This window comes from Triticum urartu, chromosome 2 (genome assembly GCF_003073215.2).
Source record: "Triticum urartu cultivar G1812 chromosome 2, Tu2.1, whole genome shotgun sequence".
Taxonomy (NCBI): Eukaryota; Viridiplantae; Streptophyta; class Magnoliopsida; order Poales; family Poaceae; genus Triticum; species Triticum urartu.
This window is the reverse complement of record NC_053023.1, coordinates 452,316,447-452,325,325: the sequence shown is the minus strand read 5'-3', so window position 1 is coordinate 452,325,325 and position 8,879 is coordinate 452,316,447.

Below are 8,879 nucleotides of genomic sequence, written 5' to 3'. Positions count from 1 at the left end.
ATAACCCTCAGGAATAACAGGTGATTCATATTTATTAAGGGAAGAGTCTTCATCATCACTTTCATCAATATTATCAGTTTCTATAATTTCATTCTCTCTAACCCTAGCAAGTTGTTCATCAAGAAATTCACCAAGTGGCACAGTAGTATCAAGCGTAGAAGTGGTTTCATCATAAGTATCATGCATAGCAGAAGTGGCATCATCAATAACATGCGACATATCAGAATGAATAGCAGAAGCAGGTTTAGGTGTCGCAAGCTTACTCAAAACAGAAGGTGAATCAAGTGAGAGCTAGATGGCAGTTCCTTACCCCCCCCCTCGTAGTTGAGGGATAAATATTGGTTTTTGGATCTCTCAAGTTCTTCATAATGATAAGCAGATATAAATCCCAAGTGACTCAAAGAATAGAGCTATGCTCCCCGGCAACGGCGCCAGAAAATAGTCTTGATAACCCACAAGTATAGGGGATCGCAACAGTTTTCGAGGGAAGAGTATTCAACCCAAATTTATTGATTCGACACAAGGGGAGCCAAAGAATATTCTCAAGTATTAGCAGCTGAGTTGTCAATTCAACCACACCTGGAAACTTAATATCTGCAGCAAAGTATTTAGTGGCAAAGTAATATGATAGTAGTGGTAACGGTAGCAAAAGGTAATGATAGCAAAAGTAATGTTTTTGGTATTTTGTAGTGATGATAGCAAAAGCAATGGAAAAGTAAATAAGCGGAGAACAATATATGGAAAGCTCGTAGGCAATGGATCGGTGATAGAGAATTATGCCAGATGTGGTTCATCATGTAACAGTCATAACCTAGGGTGACACAGAACTAGCTCCAATTCATCAATGTAATGTAGGCATGTATTCCAAATATAGTCATACGTGCTTATGGAAAAGAACTTGCATGACATCTTTTGTCCTACCCTCCCGTGGCAGCGGGGTCCTAGCGGAAACTAAGGGATATTAAGGCCTCCTTTTAATAGAGTACCGGACCAAAGCATTAACACATAGTGAATACATGAACTCCTCAAACTACGGTCATCACCGGTAAGTATCCCGATTATTGTTACTTCGGGGTTAACGGATCATAACACATAATAGGTGACTATAGACTTGCAATATAGGATCAAGAACTCTCATATATTGATGAAAACATAATAGGTTCAGATCTGAAATCATGGCACTCGGGCCCTAGTGACAAGCATTAATCATAGCAAAGTCATAGCAACATCAATCTCAGAACATAGTGGATACTAGGGATCAAACCCTAACAAAACTAACTCGATTACATGATAAATCTCATCCAACTGATCACCGTCCAGCAAGTCTACGATGGAATTACTCACGCACGGCGGTGAGCATCATGAAATTGGTGATGTAGGAAGGTTGATGATGACGATGGCGATGGATTCCCCTCTCCGGAGCCCCGAACGGACTCCAGATCTGCTCTCCCGAGAGGTTTTAGGGCTTGGCGGCGGCTCCGTATCGTAAAACGTGATGAATTCTTCTCTCTGATTTTTTCTCCCCGGAAGCAAATATATAGAGTTGGAGTTGAGGTTGGAGGAGCTCTAGGGGGCCCACGAGGTAGGGGGCGCGCCCTAGGAGGGCAGGCGCGCCCCCACCCTCGTGGCTAGGGTGTGGGCCTCCTGGTCTTCATCTTTTGCAAGGATTTTTTATTATTTTCGAAAAGATGTTCCGTGAAGTTTCAGGTCATTCTGAGAACTTTTGTTTCTGCACATAAATAACACCATGGCAATTGTGCTGAAAACAACGTCAGTCCGGGTTAGTTCCATTCAAATTATGCAAGTTAGAGTCCAAAACAAGGGCAAAAGTGTTTGGAAAAGTAGATACGACGGAGACGTATCAGTCTACTCCAATGCAAAAACAAATGCAGCATGGAAGTCTATTTCAATGCAATGAAAAGGGATAAAAGATAATAATTCAATAGTAATCAGTAACTAATCTCCTATCTGCTTGAGTTCTTCTAGGTGAAGTAGAACTGGTTCATGTATTGTATCCTGATGTGGCCAATGTCAACTCAAGAGAACTGCTTGCATAGCCAGCATAACCGGCTGCCAAATTTGCATGGACTTCATTACAAACACTCTAGAGTCATTGGTGTGTGGAAAAGGTAAAATCATGATACACATGCTAGAGCAAGAGATAAAGAAAATTCAAAAGATGAGGACAAAAATATGGATGTAATTCCACTAAAACAGAAAATACCAATTTGTGGAGCAACCCAAATAAAGCATCCTCTAAAATATTTTTCCTCCTAATAAGTAAAATTAAGATCATCGCATGGACGGGGACAACCGCTAAAATACCTCTTAGGAAGAGAATGCCGGACATTCTAATGATATGAAACCTGAAAAACAACATATACAGAGTGGGCTGCATTATTTTTTAGTTTATAAAGCAGCAATCGGTCCGGCCAAAGCATGAAAATTAGGCACCTGGTTTAAAAAAGAAAATAACCCTTATTCTGCATGATAGGTCACACACAAGCAAAATCAATATTAACCACTACAGAAGTGTTAGGATAATGAAACTATGTACGCTAGATATCTCTGCAAGCTCAATCTAAGTTAGATAGATGCTAAGGCATCATTTATGGTCCTCTCTACAACGCGTGGAGAATCGAAGCATGTTTACAGAGGTGTGTACACGATTGGAGGCTACCGCGAGGGATACTTTTACCCAACATGGGTGATAACATGATCTTAGGATTGGCCCCCTATGCTTTAGGTGTTATACGGACTCTATGTCTCTTTGTATTTCGCCTTTTTATTTTTCATTCGTGTGAGAGGTTCTTATTTGGCTGTGTGCATCTTAGTTATGCAGAGGCCGGGTGTGATACTTAAATATTTTAAGTAATATAAAGCACCCCCCTTTTCGAAAAAATCAAGCCCATAACAGGTTGCCTCAGAAAGGATTACAGGAAATTCCTTTTTTTACCAACAAAAATTTCAAAAGATTTCTTTATTCATAGAAAAAGTAAGTATCTTATTACAAGGGAAATACACCTCTTAAGGCAAGTATAATATGAGTAGCTCATAATGCTCACATAGCATGCACAAAACACAGATCAGCCAGGTAATCTTCACTGGCTGATAGGTTATTTTTATTTCCTTGTTTGGTGAAGATGATAATGTCAACAGTGATGGGTCGGGCATGTTTTTTTTCAGAAAATAAATCTGTAAAATACATTACAACACTTATTTGAATGTCCACCTAGTCCCGTCGAAGCCGGGGGAGGTGGGCGCGGCGATGGCATGGGAGGACCGGGAGGCAAGGGAGCGCCTCAAGGCGGAGGACACCGACGAGGTGTCCATGGAGAACCTCTGCCGATAGCACCCGGAGCTCGTGGAGGCGAAGCGAGCGATATTCAAGATGTGGTGACACGTCATCCTAGCTTGTGTTTCAGGTGGATTTCAGCCTGTCCAGCCGGTGCTTAACCTATAAATTAGCAACCATGAAATGCATCAGCAAACACATGTCCATGAACTGATTCATTAAGAAGGTGTATGAGTGGATAATGGGAAACACTGACCAAAATGTCATTGATGTCCTCTAGCAGAGGTTGTACAATGGAGAGCAAGATGATGACATCTTTGCCCGCCCATATCCTCGGGGTCCTCTCCTGACAGTTTCCCATTAGCAACTGAATGAAGATTTCTCTTTCTGGAACGAGTCACAGTGCTACCTAACAGTTTACACCAACACATTAGGACTAGGTCAAGAAAATCTCTAGGAAATTGCTAGCTTACTAGTTACCCTGTAAATTGAAGTAGCGTGTAATCATGTACAAGTCATGATGATGAACATAACACAAGTGCTTGAAAGTGATCATACCCTGTAAGCAGCCGATGAGATCCATATCCATGGAATGGCTTGAGGGTTCTCTTACTCACTAGTGCAGAACCGGGCAATCAATTTCTCCTAATTGATGCCTTCGGAGCCAGTGGCATTAGCCTAATTGGTGCCTTCGGAGCACGATAACAATTGGAAGTGGTTCATGGGGGCGGTAGCGGGTAATAGTATTCTCCCTTGGGATCTATGACCTGGTCGAGCAAAAATCCCGCTATTTCCTCTTGAATTGCTTCTATGCGGTCCTCTGGTAGGAGCTTCTCCTGCACCTCTTTGAACTGTTAAGAAGGAGATCAATATGCATGTGTATTAATTGTGTGACTAGATATCGATAATGGTGTAAAAAAATTGTGAATAGTGTTCCGACAAACGTACCCACTCCTGTCTTTGAGATCTGCTCCTTTTGGACGCCATCATGCGAATGTTCTCGCAAACATAGTATGCACACAGATTATTCCCCGGCGCCTGCTTCAGGGCCTTTACGAGAATGGAATTTGATCATATAATAATTAATCAAGCATGATAATTAAAGAGATGGCAGCTAGTTAGTACTACTTAATTACTTACCTGGGGTCGATACCATTTCATATTTTGTTTCCATGGTCCTGGAGTGGCCCTGATGAACTTTGCCCAAGCCCTGCCCGCCGACAAAGAAAATGAATAAATGGGTTATTAAATAGTTGTTATCAGGAAATGACGAACTAATTAAATAGGCCGAGATATAGTTAATAATGATTGAAATTACCTGTTGACTATCCCCTTCACGATGGTGTAGTCACTTGCTTTCTTAAGTAGTGAGTCTAGTACTTCAACTGTTCCTTCATCAACTTTAATGATTAACAAGATCCAGTGAAATCTGCATGCACACACGTTTGCATGTCTTTTAATTAAGCGGGGCATATGTAAAAAAAAACATGTAGCTAGCTAGTAAGGCAAAAAACAGAAATTTGTAGTACAAAGACAGTGTGACTCACTCGAAGTGTAAGGAAGTAGTTATATCTTCCATTGTATTTGAGGCGCTTGAAGAACTCTAGCATGACTTTCCCTCTACATTTTTCGTAATGGATCTAAATTTCCATGTGTATTCATTAATGGTATTTGGGTCAACGAACCCATGCCATAGCGTCCACCTTTTTCATTTCATAAATCTCATCCTGCATAAATACCACAGAAAAAGAATATAGTGAGGATAATTACAGGTAATGATTGATCAAAATGATCAACAGCTAAGCTTGAGACTTAAAATTACAGAAAAAATCACTTATACAGACAATAGCAACTGACGATAGATTTGTCGAGTGCGTCTTTGATTGTATACTGAAAAAGTTCTGAATACTCAACGGTCACAGCTTTCTTATGGTAGTAATGCTCCTCGTTGACATTCACCATGAGGGACTCTCGATTGGAAATCTTGGTAATGTCCATGTACCATTGATGCAATTCATACATTCTCATTGGGAGCTCTCTTTGACCTCGTCTGGCTCGACCAAGGTTGGCCCCTGGAGGACATACTTATCCAGTAATTTATATTTCGTTCTGTAATTCAGACTCCTTTGGTTATTTCAATTCAAGAGATTCGGGCTCAATGTCGCAAAAACGAGATCAGTTAGCAAGTCCGAGCACAACAGCTGAGATCTTAGAAGCAGTTTCAAGCCATGCTCACAAATATGCTTTAAACATCCTGACGCACCATTTCCTACAGCTATAAATACATACACCCTACATGTTGCGAATAAAAATAGAGTTCCAAGCTAAAGTTACCACATCGCCAGCTCGGGAACTCAAACGGTGTTGAATGGGCTACACACAATAATATTGGAGACGAAAGGCAAGCGGGGGAGGACCGCCAGAGACTCTCTCCACGGGGGCAATTCCCCAACTAGTGTTGTTTGCGAGAGAGCTCTTGGGACTATAGAAGCGGCCTTTCGGGGATTGATTGCGGAACAAAGCGGGGGGATTGATGCGCCGCCTGTTCTCCTCAGCTGGGGAACGGTTTTACCGCTCCTTTTGCCAGCTGATTTGCTCGAGCTCGAGCTCGCCTCTTTCTGTAGACGTGCTCGATTTAACTTCCTGAGGTGGCGCTCATAGTCTGTGTCAACAGGCTTGGGAGCTGGTGGTCTAGCCATACGAATGAAGTGGTCAATCTTTTCCTCAGGCACTTTCTCCCTTGGCGGCGGTGGCGGTTTCGGTGCAAAATGGGCTTCCACCTCGGCCTTCGATATGGCTGCGTTTTCCTCCTCGGACTTGTCGTAAGGCCTCTGCGGAAGAGGCGCGAGGCTGCTTGGACCATATTGAAATCGCTTGCCTCCGCCTGTACCTCCAGTACTACCTCGACTTGTACCGCTACGCACCATAGCTGAGGCGGCTCTCTTCCGTGATTGCTGAGGCGGAAGACGGCTGACGTGGCTGAGTTGGAGGAGGAGGAGTGGCCTGAAGCTGTGCCGGACTTGGAGGAGGAGTGGCCTGACGCTTTGCCGGACTTGGAGGAGGAGGAGTGGCCTGAAGCTGTGCCGGACTTGGAGGAGGAGTGGCCTGACGCGTTGGTGGACTTGGAGGAGCGGGAGTCTGCTGACTCGGTGGCGGACTTCGACGAGGAGTCGGATGACGCGGTGTCGGTGGCCTTCGAAAGATGATGCAATCCTTTCTCCATAGGATGATACGATGGTTGGCCTCTCCCAGTGTGTGCTCCTCGTCACCTCCAGGAATGTCAAGCTCTAGCCCCGAATATTGGTCCACCACCTCATCAACCAAGACACGAGCATAGCCCGCTGAATCGGGTTGCAATGGAAGGTTGCCTCGGGGGGATTTGTAAAAGCAACGGCGTCCGCCACCTTCATGGATATGTTCTTCATTTTGAAGTGTAGCTCGCAGTTAGTGTTCTCCATGATGTCATCCACTGGGTAGCTATCCAGCAATGCGTCGCCCGGGGCGGAACCCACGCTGCTTCTCGGCATGGATGGGACGGTGCTATCCAATGCTGGATCATCCGCTAGCTGCTGCACTGCTGGAGCTAGTCTAAGACCCCCTTTGCTGGCTAAGTGAGTCGATCTGCTCCAGCTGCCAGCTCCAAGACATTTTGTACTGCCAAGTCCGTGCGCTGATTCTCAGTGCCTTGAAGGGCGTTCATTAGTCCAGCTTTACCGCCATCTGCTCCACCTCATTCCCTCTTCTACTATTTCTTCCTCCGCAAAACCTCCTCTTATCTCGCGCACCGGGTATCTGTAGTCGGATCCACCATTTATTTCATGTCTGAAAACCACTCATATAACCACGGAAGCGACCCTGCAGTTAAAACAACACATGAATCGTGTTCTTTATGAATCTCGTCTGGGTGTGTTCCAGGATAACCACAACGCCCATGCCTCGTGTTCTTCCCGGGTGTTCAGGATTTCCCAGGGCACGCGTAAGTCTCTGTTTCTCTCTGCTCGAACACACCCCCGATCGAGCCTCTTCTATTGCAACAAGTAGCTTATCTTCGGCTCCGTCCAGACATGCCTTCTTCGAAACTTTGCCTGTCTTCGGGTCCAACTCCCCCCATGCGCATAGAACCAAGTCCTGCACCTGGGGGGGCAGCTCAATGTTTCTGGAGTGACACCTGCATCCAGCATCTCTTTCTCAGACTTATCCCACTTAGGCATTCCCACCGCATAGCCACCTGGCCCCAGCTTATGGAACTTATCCTTTTTTGCGGCATTGGCCTTGTTTATTCTCGACCGTTCCTTAGATAATTCCGAATCCTTGAATTTCACGAAATCGTCCCAATGAGCACTTTGCTTCTCTAGTGTTCCCTCGAATACTGGAGTCTTCCTTCCTCCCTTGACGTACTTGTCCCATACACGATTCTTGTGGTTGTTGAATGCAACCGCCATCTTCCTAAGAGCAGCGTCCTTGACTTTCTCCACATCTGCATCTGTGAAATGATCTGGTAGGGTGAAATGTTCCATGAGCGTTTCCCAAAGCAGAAGTTTTTGTCTGTCGTCGACAAAAGTAACTCCTGGACGTGGCTTTGCTGGCTCTCTCCATTCTTGAAGGGAGATCGGGAGTTGGTCCTTCACAAGAACTCCGCACTGACGAATGAACTTGTCCGCAATCTTCTTAGGCGCTAATGGTTCGCCATTAGGTTTGATGGCCTCGATATTGTACTTTACGCCCTCCTTCAACTTTTTGTTCGCCTTTGCCTCTGTCCTGTTGCCTGAAGAGTTTGCTCTGATCCGGATGGCTGAAAGAAGAAAGATCGGATTCGTTAATCTATATCTTCTAAGTCACAACTTTAAAACATGTGATGATCACCAGATGCATGCTTATATAAATATAAATCTCGAATACATCGTCTCGAATAATAGATATAATATCGAATACATCACTAGATAGCTAGCTAGCAAGCTAATAAAGATCGAATACTACAGAGTAATCTAGGCCACTCGCGGTTCCTAAGGTGCAGGCAGTGGACACCCAAAGAGAAGGAACCATCACTGGATCATAGCTCGGGTGATCTCCCAAAAGAACCTGCCAGGTATTGGAGAAGTGCTCGTCCTCCTCCCTGATACGGCGACGTACCACCTCCGGCGGGGCCGGCTCCCTCCGCACCGAAAGTGGCCCACGCGAACGCCACCAAAGGAGATGAGGGTCGACGACGGGACCCGGGGCCGGGTTCCTCACCAAGCGTCGCGCCCCTGAAGGTAGCACCTCCCAGTGCCAGCCCAGCGGAGCCCAGTCCCAGACATGGGTCCTCTGAAGTAGGACATTGTCGCGAACGGGTCGACGGCGATGATGCGGGCCGGGCATCGTCGACAACAAATACTATATGCCACAAAAGTAAAGTAACATTTTTTAAATGATGGATTGTGATTTCATATATGCAAATTCTAAATTTTATAACTAAAACTAACATTTCTAATATTTCTATAACTAAAAAACATTTCTATATAACTAACATTTCTAATATTTCTATATAACTAACATTTCTATAACTAAAACTAACATTTCTAATAATGCTATAACTAAAAAACAG